Genomic DNA, 10,562 nt, shown 5'->3' with positions numbered 1-10,562 from the left:
AGCCCAGCAGATTAAACTCCCAAGCACCTGCCTTCACGTTTCAAACGGGGGGTTCTCTAAACCGTTTTTGTCATATGGACAGCACAGCTTTCATGCCTGTCTGTCCAACGAACTTGTTCTCAGGTCCCGTTACCACCACCAATATGCTATCGATGTATTTTCATGCAATGACACATAACTAGGACGTGACGCGGCCTGTCACGTGATGTTTACGTCGTTGCTGAGGGTCATTCATCTAATGGGAACTAGTCTCTACCTTCTTGGGGTTTCTGTTGTGTTGGGTCCGGGTGCAGTGACTACTCATACGTTGGTGAGTACTGGTGAGATCATCACACTTAAGAGAAGTGGGGGGAGGAGGCGCAAGGAGGTTGGGGACATTTTGCCTGGTAATTGCGACAACCGCGTGAGGTGTTGCACGTACTCTACACCTTGCCAATGCTGACGGCACATTGTGTACGTTCATCGCAGCGCGGGGTATGCTTTACCTCAGTAATCAGCGTACAAACAGCCGTTGCGCAGCGTGAAGTGCATCGATTACCTTGCTTTATAGACCACTGAATATAAATAGCAGCTACATCCTTAGTTGCCAAATGTCCTTTATGTGACAACTTTAACTGGGTTTGATTTTTAAGGCAACGACCTATTGCATATCGCGTCATTTAAGACACTATAATGGTGAAAACGAAACTAAAGTGTAACAACAAAAAAAGGGTTAGGTGTGATAGCCAGAATGTAGTAAATATTTAATATTTGCATGGCACAGTTTTACATTTGTGGACCCATATCACGGAGTGTGTGCACCCAGACCATGCAGACCCACTGCTGCGCACTGTGTGACCAATGCTCCGTGCAGAGCTTTAGGTGGGATGAAAAAAGTGAGGGGTAGTCTCTAAAAGGGTCGTGGCCTATGTAGTTAAGGGCGTGGCATAAACCCATGATTTACATTTTTGCGCTTTCCATATGTGCGAACAACGGGTATTTTGATGCCTCGCTGAGCTTTTTGTGATTGCATGCAGATTTATAACACAATATCTAATACCAGCCAGGACCATTGGCTTTGTCAGTGGTTGTTAGCTGTTTAAGATAAACGAGAATCAACAATTATGGAATATTTGGAAATAATTAATATTAAATCTGTTTTAAGAGTCTGTGACCTAAACATTACAGAGGCCTGTGGAAGAGATACTGGTCTTCAGATCGTCTCGATCACTCTTGTCATATTTACTCTTAGACATTATTGCATTTTCCTCCACATATCCTCCATCTGCATATTTCATACATCCTCTCTTTCCTCTTCTGCACCTATTTTTCACTCTCTCTTCACTGCACTTCCTCGTATTGCTTTCACTTCAGTACTCCAAAACAAATAACGTAGCTACTCACCTGTAAGCACTGCATTTTCTATTTTCGCCAAGTCGCTATATTGACAACTGTGTACCTTCTTCACACCCATTTGTACAGAATCACAATCGTGCATTCTGTACAAAGGCCAAGGGTTGAATTACCATGTATTCGGAACTCAGAAGAAAAACATTAGGATGGGGTCCTTGGGCTTGTTTAACGACCCACCGGGTACATGCCCTCCTGACACTTGAAAAACTAGAAAAGGTACCAAGGAGTCAGAGAGAAACCACGTAACTACTTTGAAAACAACAAAACACAATATTGTGTGATAGTTAAAGTGACGTGACTATGTGTAATTCTGCACTCAAATTTCCTTCTTGGAAAAAAGTGCCCATCAGTTCCCGCCTGATTCCGCCCTACATTATTTGGGCTCTCCTTACCCAGGAGAGAATGCAGTATATCTATCAGTGTGGTAGTGATAGATTGACTTCAGAAAATGTCGCTGGTAGGAGTGTCAGAGTATTAATGCGGGTTACTGAAATACAGTGCCAAATTAAATATGTGAAAAATAGTGATGTTAAAATTGGGTAGCTATTGAGTGGATGCAAACAATTTTAATCAGTTCCCTCAAAACTCCCAATATTAAAATGTGAAAAAGCAAAACAAACAGATTTAACATAATATCTGTTTATACAGTATGGTCAACATGTTTCAGCAAATGTGACTTGATATGTCACTGCTTTCATCAGGACCTAGATTTTATTGGCTACTGTGTGAGAAATAAAGGAAAAATATCACCTGTATATTTTTCAACTTTGTTCAATCTTCTCCACTACTGTTGGTGAACAAGAAAACAATTATACACACAAATGAAAAACAAAGTAGGAACGTAAGAAGGCAATCATCATTCGATTAGCCACATATTAAATGCTTAGTCTAATTTACTAAACAAAAATTCTTTACACAATTGTTTGCGATGTCACCATATATTTACAGCAGAGTTTCTAGCCATCTTACCTCAATTTGGTAGGAGGAATAGCATCACCCCACCTGGCCGCTGCTCAGGTAAGAGGAGCACCGCTCTAGTAAAAACACAGAATAAAACCTGAGCACGCTGTGTAAGGCCACGTGTCACTCTCTCACTCAATTCTTTATTAACATGTATTTCTATTTGTGTCCATCGGGTCACTGACTTGTCAAATGGTAAACTCGTGTGCATTAGGGGCAGCACTTGAGGGACCTTATTAACCAAGCATGCGTGCCCTTAATTGCTCAAACCTACATGTGCCTAGATATATAAAGCAACAAACTATTCTAAGATGTGCAAAATAATCTATCTTTGTCAGTAACACTTTCAGCTTTAAACCATGAAAGTATTTTCTGTCACGAAATCGGAAGACTCTCATTGGTATTGTGCATTCGTGTAGCCAATATTGCTTAGTTTTCAAACCCTTTCTAGTACGTTCCATAAGGGTCGCGTTTATGCTCTCACTGCAGAGAGCATGGTTTTCATAGCACCAAGAAATATGAGCTGCTTGCTGTCAAGGAGAAATTAATGTTGCTACACAAGGGCTGTCAGGCGTAACAAACTGTTTGTGGGTATTCAGCTTTTCCCACCAGAAACGTAAAGTTTATGTTAGTTGTGTGCACCAAAGTTACTGTGCTGATGTTTCAAAAGAAAATATTTCTCACTAGCTTTAGTATTGCGCACCAAATAGACCTAGCCACTCGGCGTTTCAATTTGCTTTCAAAGCGTGTAGCATGCTGCATAGAGCTTGTCTACGCTCTTATTGCAGGTCACCTATTTCATAAAGGACACATGTCGCATTTAACAACCTTTGTTATTTATTTAAGGAAAACATTTATATTGCCAACAACAGGCTGGAAGACTTGCTGAGGTTCAGCGCATAGCTTATAAATGCATGTTTATTCAAATCAATTGGTCACCTACCTTCCTGTCGGTACACCAGACGTCCCTCTGTGCAATCTGGGGGGGCGTCGGTGCACTGGTATGGGGCCATTTTGATTGTCCACGTGTCATGTGACCTCGTGTCATGTGACCTCAGTAGGACTACAACCACCCTGTAATATACCTGGGAATTGTAGTTTTTTCTTTTAAAGTGCAAAGCACAATACAAACTTTGGGAATCACGACCTCTAGGGCTACAGAAATAGCGCGATGTTGCTGGGAAATGTAATTAATTCATTTCTTTTCTTTGTAGAACACGAAGCACAACTCAAGAACATGGGGGAATTTTTGTACAATCTCACCAGGGTGTCTATATTCATAATTACATTAGAGGGTCATGTGCAATTATGAAACAGTTAGAATGAAAGCATTGCAAATACCCAGATGGAATATCCTAGATTTTCTTTTTTAAGTATAGTTTTTCTACTTAATGCTTATTTATGGTTGGATCCTATGGAAGAGATTTCTTTTACTTAGGATTTTACAATTAACCTTACCAGTAGGCTTATTAAGGGAAGATATTTAGCTGAGGATGTCAATCAGATGTTATAATGACATCCATGGAATATCTTCGTTTAGGCCTATCTTGTCACTATTTAGACGATAGACCCACTTTTGCTCCCGTTTGAAGAGAAAGCTAGATATATCAGCAACATGTTCGGGTATTAGTGGTTGTTCCAGAACCGTCCAATTGAAATCACTTGGACCATGACCTTTCTCTAAGAAGTGTGCTGTGAGTCTCGTGGCTTGTCTCCGACACCGGATAGTACTTTTGTGTTCGGATATTCTGACCTTAATGCGCCTAGTGGTCATACCGACATAGCGCATTTTACAGGGGCAGGTGATTAGATAGATCAAATTATCGCTATTACAATTTGTAAATCTGCGCTGCTCCCATGCTCTATTTGTGCCAATGTCGATAGTTGTCGATTTGCTTGTCTGGGGACATGCGGCACAAGTGCCGCAAGGATGATGGCCCATTACTGCGGGTGAGTCCCAAAGTGTACCTATTTGGCGTGGTAATTTGGTTCGAGGTCTAGTGTGGACTAATCTGTCCTTGAGATTTGGTCCTCTTTTGAAAGCAAAGAGGGGGCGTGCTATTTGATCTCCCCCTGTGTTTAAAATGGACCAGTGTTTGTGGACAATTTTCTGTAGCGCATTTGATTTGGTGTTGAAGGTGTTTACAAAGGTCAGGCGCTCCATTTTCTCTTTCGGTTGTTTGGGTTCCAGCAACCCTTCACGGTTGTTGTTCGATGCACGTTTTTTTGACTGACGCACCACCTTTTTAGGATAACCTCTATCCAATAGTTGTTCTTCTAATTCAGAAGCATGTTTTCTGAAACTGGTTTTATCCGAACAATTGCGTTGAATTCTTAAAAATTGACCAAAAGGTAAATTGTTCCGCAATGATCTAGGATGACAGCTCTCGTAGCTCAAAAGAGAGTTACGGGCCATTGGTTTCCTGTAGAGTTCTGAATGAAGTCCATCTGGTTTCACAGTTATCAGTAGGTCTAGGAAAGGTAATTCAACTTTGTTGTGTTCTACTGTGAACTTCAAATATGGATTCTGGTGATTAAGCCATTGGTGAAAAAGCAAAAGGTCGTCCACAGTGCCATGCCAAATCACTAAAATATCATCAATATAACGCTTCCATGTGCGAAGCGATTGATGATACGGATTGTTAGGTGTTAGTACAATGCTCTGTTCGAAATTGTGGACGTACAAATTCGCCAGACTTGGCGCGAAAACGCTCCCCATGCTGGTTCCAGCAATCTGGAGATACAATGACTCTTCGAATTTGAAGTAGTTCTCTCTCATGGCTATTTCTGCCAGGGTCATGATGAAAGAGACTGGAGTAATAGTGGTCGATTCGTTTTCTTCGAGTAGATGTCTCACCACTTCTAGGGTTTCTGTTTGTGGGATTGAAGTATATAATGATTCCACATCGAAGGAAACTAGAATATCGGTGGATTGGTCAAATTCTATTTCTGGTAACAGTCTTAGAACGTCTGTCGTATCTTTCAGATACGTTGGCATTTTGCTGACCATAGGATTGAGGAAGTGATCCACGAAAGTTGACAAAGGTTCAAGGAGAGAACCAATCCCTGAAATTATAGGGCGGCCTAGAGGTGGACGTTGAGGCTTGTGTACCTTTGGTAAGGTGTAGAAATAAGGTACAATAGGATTAAGATTTCTCAAATAAGTGCCCTCATTTGGAGTAATCCAGCCTTCGTTGACACCTTCTTCTACTAGATTGCCTATGGTGTTTTTCAACCGTTCTGTAGGGTCAATGGATAGTAGAGTATAGGACCTGGTGTCTTGTAGTTGGCGCAGACACTCGTCTCTATAACTGGTGCTGTCTTGTAGAACGATGGCACCGCCTTTGTCGGCAGGTTTTATTGTGATTTTGTCGTTTGATGTTAAAGATTGTAGTGCACGTTGTTCTCTTTTAGGTAGGTTGACAAATGAGTTTTTATTTGTCTGGAAAAGTGTGGTAAGATCGTTTTCAATTGCTTTCTCAAAAGCGATGACTTTTGCTGGTATTCCAGTCAGAGGAGGGATAAAGGTAGAGGCTTTTTTTAAACCCGTATTCGTGTTGGTTGGGTCTGATAATGCTACAGGTGTTTTAGCAAAGAAGAAATGGAGTCTTATTTTTCTAAAAAACTTTGCCATCTCTAAACGGGCTAAGAAGGGATCACCTTCTTGTGTGGTCACAAAGCCCAGTCCTCTGTTGAGGAGAGCTTCTTCGGTGTCTGTTAGATTGTAGGAGCTTAAATTAATCACGAGGCTATCTCGTTGCTTGTCCCTACTGCCTCCTGCGGGATTTTCTTGCCGTTCCTCAAGTCCATTGTAGATGTCTGTGGAGGATGGGCACTTTTTTCCAAGAAGGAAATTTGAGTGCAGAATTACACATAGTCACGTCACTTTAACTATCACACAATATTGTGTTTTGTTGTTTTCAAAGTAGTTACGTGGTTTCTCTCTGACTCCTTGGTACCTTTTCTAGTTTTTCATGTATTCGGAACACCTTTCCTACTGACTGACAGGCACTTCAACTTCACCTCCAGAGCTCTCAGTTGTGTCCCGTTTTATAACACCTGGAGGGACTCGGTTCTAAGTATGCAGTATACAGGTATAACATCACTGACATGGATACCTTAATATATTTTTATATTAATTGCTCAGAAATCTATCAGTTTTTACAGGGGTTACTGGGCCCAACTGTGGGAGTTTAGGCCTTTTACTTATGTTGTGGGGTCAGACCTACTATGGGTCCTGAGTAACTGTCCAAGTACCCCTTCAGTACTAGACTCTCAGTGGTAGCACAGGTCAAGTAGTCCAGTCTTCTTGGGGGCTGGTAAATAAACAGAAAGGATGGGTGAACATGGGTTAACAGCTCGAAATACCTGCAGCAGCAGCAATATATGATTGTTCAGTCAAATACTGGCTCTTGTGATAAAGAAAGTATTTATCTATGACTACAAAGTAAAATATGACATTCTTAAACAATACACACAGTCCCCTGAGGTCAGGGCTCTAGTGTTTCATAGGTGGATCCCTGAGTCCCACTCCTCTCAAGCTAGCATTGGTGGTTATTCCCTATTCTCTTCAGGCAACATTCAGGTTAAACTCCTCTAGTAGTCAAGTTTCAGGAGTCCTACTCTGACTCTGTATTAGTGAAGTATTTCAGGGCCAAAGCGCTATCTGGCAAGTAAGTTCCCCTGGTCCAACTGGCCTGAAATCAGCCTTACCTGCACCAGCAGGATCGGAACAACCGGGGTCTTTAAGTGTGCCACCTCCGTGGACGCTGTAGCTACAGAAATTATTTCCGGGAAGTCTTTCACATGTGACCCAGGTGGGTTGCGATTATCTGTCCTCGAGGAGGTCCTCACATGCAGCGGCCGAGGAGGTGGGGTTATCTGGTGTTCCTCCAAGGTGTGTAAGACTTTTGGCTCTTTCCATGGGTAGTGGGGGTGCAAAGATCTAGGCGCTGGTCCTCAGTCACGGCTCAAACCCGCTAGGTTCCTGAAGGTAGCCTCTATCCAATTACCAACTCGACCAGGCCACACTTCTTGCTTAGTCTATGGGTCACCATAGCTCCAGTAGTAAAGGTTACGGCCTGCTCTGCATGGCAGTACTCTTCATGGTGGACCCACCTGGCATGCAGGATCGTCACCTTTCCCTGCACATGGGCGATTACACATTCTGCACAGCAACAAACACAGCTCACTTCACAGCGGCCCTCCTCTGTCATATGAGGGTTGCCGACTTTCTTTGCATATGGCCAACAACTCAATTGGTAGGCACACCTTGCTACAGGGATCCACTCACCAGGATTCCCCACTGGACCTAGCTCTTTCAAATGCTTGCCTGTTCCTTACTGGGTATATAGGACTTGGCAGGTGCTGGTGCTCCATGGCAGGTGGTCTTGGATTCCCTGCACAATGTTCCCTCATCTAGCTGGGCGACCAGCAGACCATGGCCCCTAGTCCTGGTCACAGGGAAAATCTTGCAGAGCTTCTCCTTGCGCAGCCTGGCTGCTTGACCGCTGCCAAATTCTGGGGTCTGAACCTCCCCTTCTTATAGTCCATTTCCAGACACCAAATGTGAATTAGATTCAGAGTCTCTGAAGTTTATTTTAGGGGTCTGCTTCCTTTTGAAGTGCCTACTTCTCCTCTGTTCTCTCTTCCTTTGAAAGCAGTCCATCAAAGCAAGAGTGACTCCAAATCTGATAGCCCCACAGCACAGGCCATGGGAGTGACTAGAGGTTTAATCAAACCTGGATGTCAGCCACAGTGGTGTGTGTATCAAAAGGTTCCCTCTGGGACTTATCCATACTCTTTATGATTCCCTTATCAGTCCCATCTCCTTCCTGAGATGCACCCAGGCCCTTTCCTTGTGACCTCTCTGAATCAAAGAGCACACTTTGAAGTGTAGCAGAAAGCCTGGCTCTCCCCTCCTCCAGTGTGTCCCACCGAGCTTACAGGAATGCAACAAACTCAAATCTGGCTGGGGTAGTTCTGTACCTTCTCTCATCATGTTTCACCATGGAGTCCTGGGACTCCCAAAATTGAACCCAGAGTTTTCCATGATTGTACTAGTCACAGGCACACATATTCCCAGCATGTGAATACCTGCACTTCACCGCACAACATTCTTCATGTATCGTACCATTAGCAGGCACATATACACCCAGCACATGCATATACCTTGCATGCACTGCACATCACTACATTCTTTATGCATTGTACCACTCAGTACACCCATCACATGCGTATAGCACACATGCAGTACATAGTACTGCATCATCCCTGTTTTGTACCATTCACAGGCACACAAACAACCCTCACATGTAGAATACACATGCACAGTGCAGCACTACACATCAAACCAACATAGGGCAAGGGTACGTTAAGCACATAGCAGCAGAACTTTAAATGAGTGAGCCTGTAGGCCTGACTTCAGTGACACAGGCTAAAAGGACCTGTTCACTCCTACTACCCACTACATGGTATGCTGCTACCACAGCATTTGTGCTGCATAGCTTTGGGCGCCAAAATCACATACCTTTCACCGAAGAAAAGGTATATTTCTGATACAGTTGTCTGATGCCTTCAAAGGAAAAATGTCAACTCTTTTTTGGTTCATGTAAAAACCCTTGTAACTCAAGATCTGTACTTCTACCTTGTTCAACCAATGTAAGCTTGTTAATCTACACTGCATCTTTTTGTCTTAGAATTTCAATTCTTTTGCCACCTTTTCAGTGTTATTTCACACAAGTGATTCCTAAAAATATCTGCTAATTTCCTTTATTTTGTGTTTGTTTCTTGTTAAAGCCTGTCATCAACAGGTATTTTGTGTCCTTATTTTTAAAAGCTTTCATTTTTTTCAATGTTTGTCATTTTTTCAGTCATTGTTATTAGCAAAACCTACACATTTTCTGCTGACCAAAAGTACATTCTCATGCCTTTGTTATTAAATACACATGAACTTGACAGACTTAAAGAAAACAGCATTTGGCTGTTAAAATTTTAAACTATTAGGTATTGCTGATATGTATTCCCCTCTGTATAAAACTCCACGAAAAACAAATAACAGTATGCATAACTGAATTGAGGGACATGCAACAGTGAAGCACTTGACACACACAAAGAAATTAAAAAAGGAGTAATGGGGTTTACTTATTAAATCGGAATTACAGCAAAACATTCTTGTACAAATTTTGCTACAATTGCGACAATACAGGGGAATGCCTTGGTAATAATAAAAGACATTCGGCTTATTGTCATGCCATATTTGGAGTTTGGCAGAGCTTCACACCACCACCACTAAGGCTTGAGGGGTTCTCCCTGTTTCCCCCACTTGGCTGCGTGATTTGCACTAGCATTTGCTCCTGCTGATTGTTTACATTCTACATTCTGCATTACTTTAAACTGTCCGCATACTTGCATTTTAAAAACACTCGAGTCTCTGACTCTTTTACACTTTCACCTCTGCTGCTGTTTTTCTGGCATTTCGCCATTGCTGCTACTTAATCTGGGTGTTATTTAGACTGTAGTTTTCTTTCCGGCTGCTATCGGGCTGAGGGCTCCGATGTACTTCTTGTTTGTCCTGTGGTGCCGCCGAGAGACGCCATTTTGGGGTAGTTGGCGGTCTAGTTCTCGGGACCGCGGGCTCATTTAAATGCGCGCTGAAAGGGCGCGCATTGCTTGAGGGGTTCTCCCTGTTTCCCCCACTTGGCTGCGTGATTTGCACTAGCATTTGCTCCTGCTGATTGTTTACATTCTGCATTCTGCATTTCTTTAAACTGTCCGCATACTTGCATTTTAAAAACACTCGAGTCTCTGACTCTTTTACACTTTCACCTATGCTGCTGTTTTTCTGGCATTTCGCCATTGCTGCTACTTAATCTGGATGTTATTTAGACGGTAGTTTTCTCTCCGGCTGCTATCGGACTGAGGGCTCTGATCTACTTCCTGTTTGTCCCGTGGTGCCGCCGAGAGATGCCATTTTGGGGTAGTTGGCGGTCTAGTTCTCGGGACCACGGGCTCATTTAAATGCGCGCTGAACGGGCGCGCAGCGGGCTTGCCGCAGACGCACCAAAGATAAGACCGCCAGCGCCCGGAGGCGACCAGCGCCAGTTATGCTGCCCCAAAGCCCCCAGGTAATGAGCCAAGGATCAGCTACTGCGCAACCTCTTTGAGAGCTCTGGATTGTTCGGCCTGCTGTTGCCCCCAGGCTTGGGATG

The 10,562-nt window shown here is 43.1% G+C and overlaps 1 protein-coding gene across 5 annotated transcripts in view; it reads left to right on the top strand.

Moving 5' to 3' along the window:
* Positions 1-200: 200 nt before the first annotated feature.
* FNDC3A (fibronectin type III domain containing 3A) overlaps positions 201-10,562 on the top strand; it is a 1,489,010-nt gene continuing 1,478,648 nt past the window's right edge. Inside the window, exon 1 of one of the 5 annotated variants that reach the window (XM_086934979.1) lies at positions 201-310. The gene's annotated coding sequence lies outside the window, so the exon portion shown is untranslated. The remainder of the gene's footprint in view (positions 311-10,562) is intronic. The other 4 variants (XM_086934981.1, XM_086934980.1, XM_086934982.1 and 1 more) reach the window with 4 other exon arrangements.

Source organism: Lissotriton vulgaris, chromosome 8, assembly GCF_964263255.1.
Source record: "Lissotriton vulgaris chromosome 8, aLisVul1.2, whole genome shotgun sequence".
Lineage (NCBI taxonomy): Eukaryota > Metazoa > Chordata > Amphibia > Caudata > Salamandridae > Lissotriton > Lissotriton vulgaris.
This window is presented reverse-complemented; position numbering and strand designations above follow the sequence as displayed.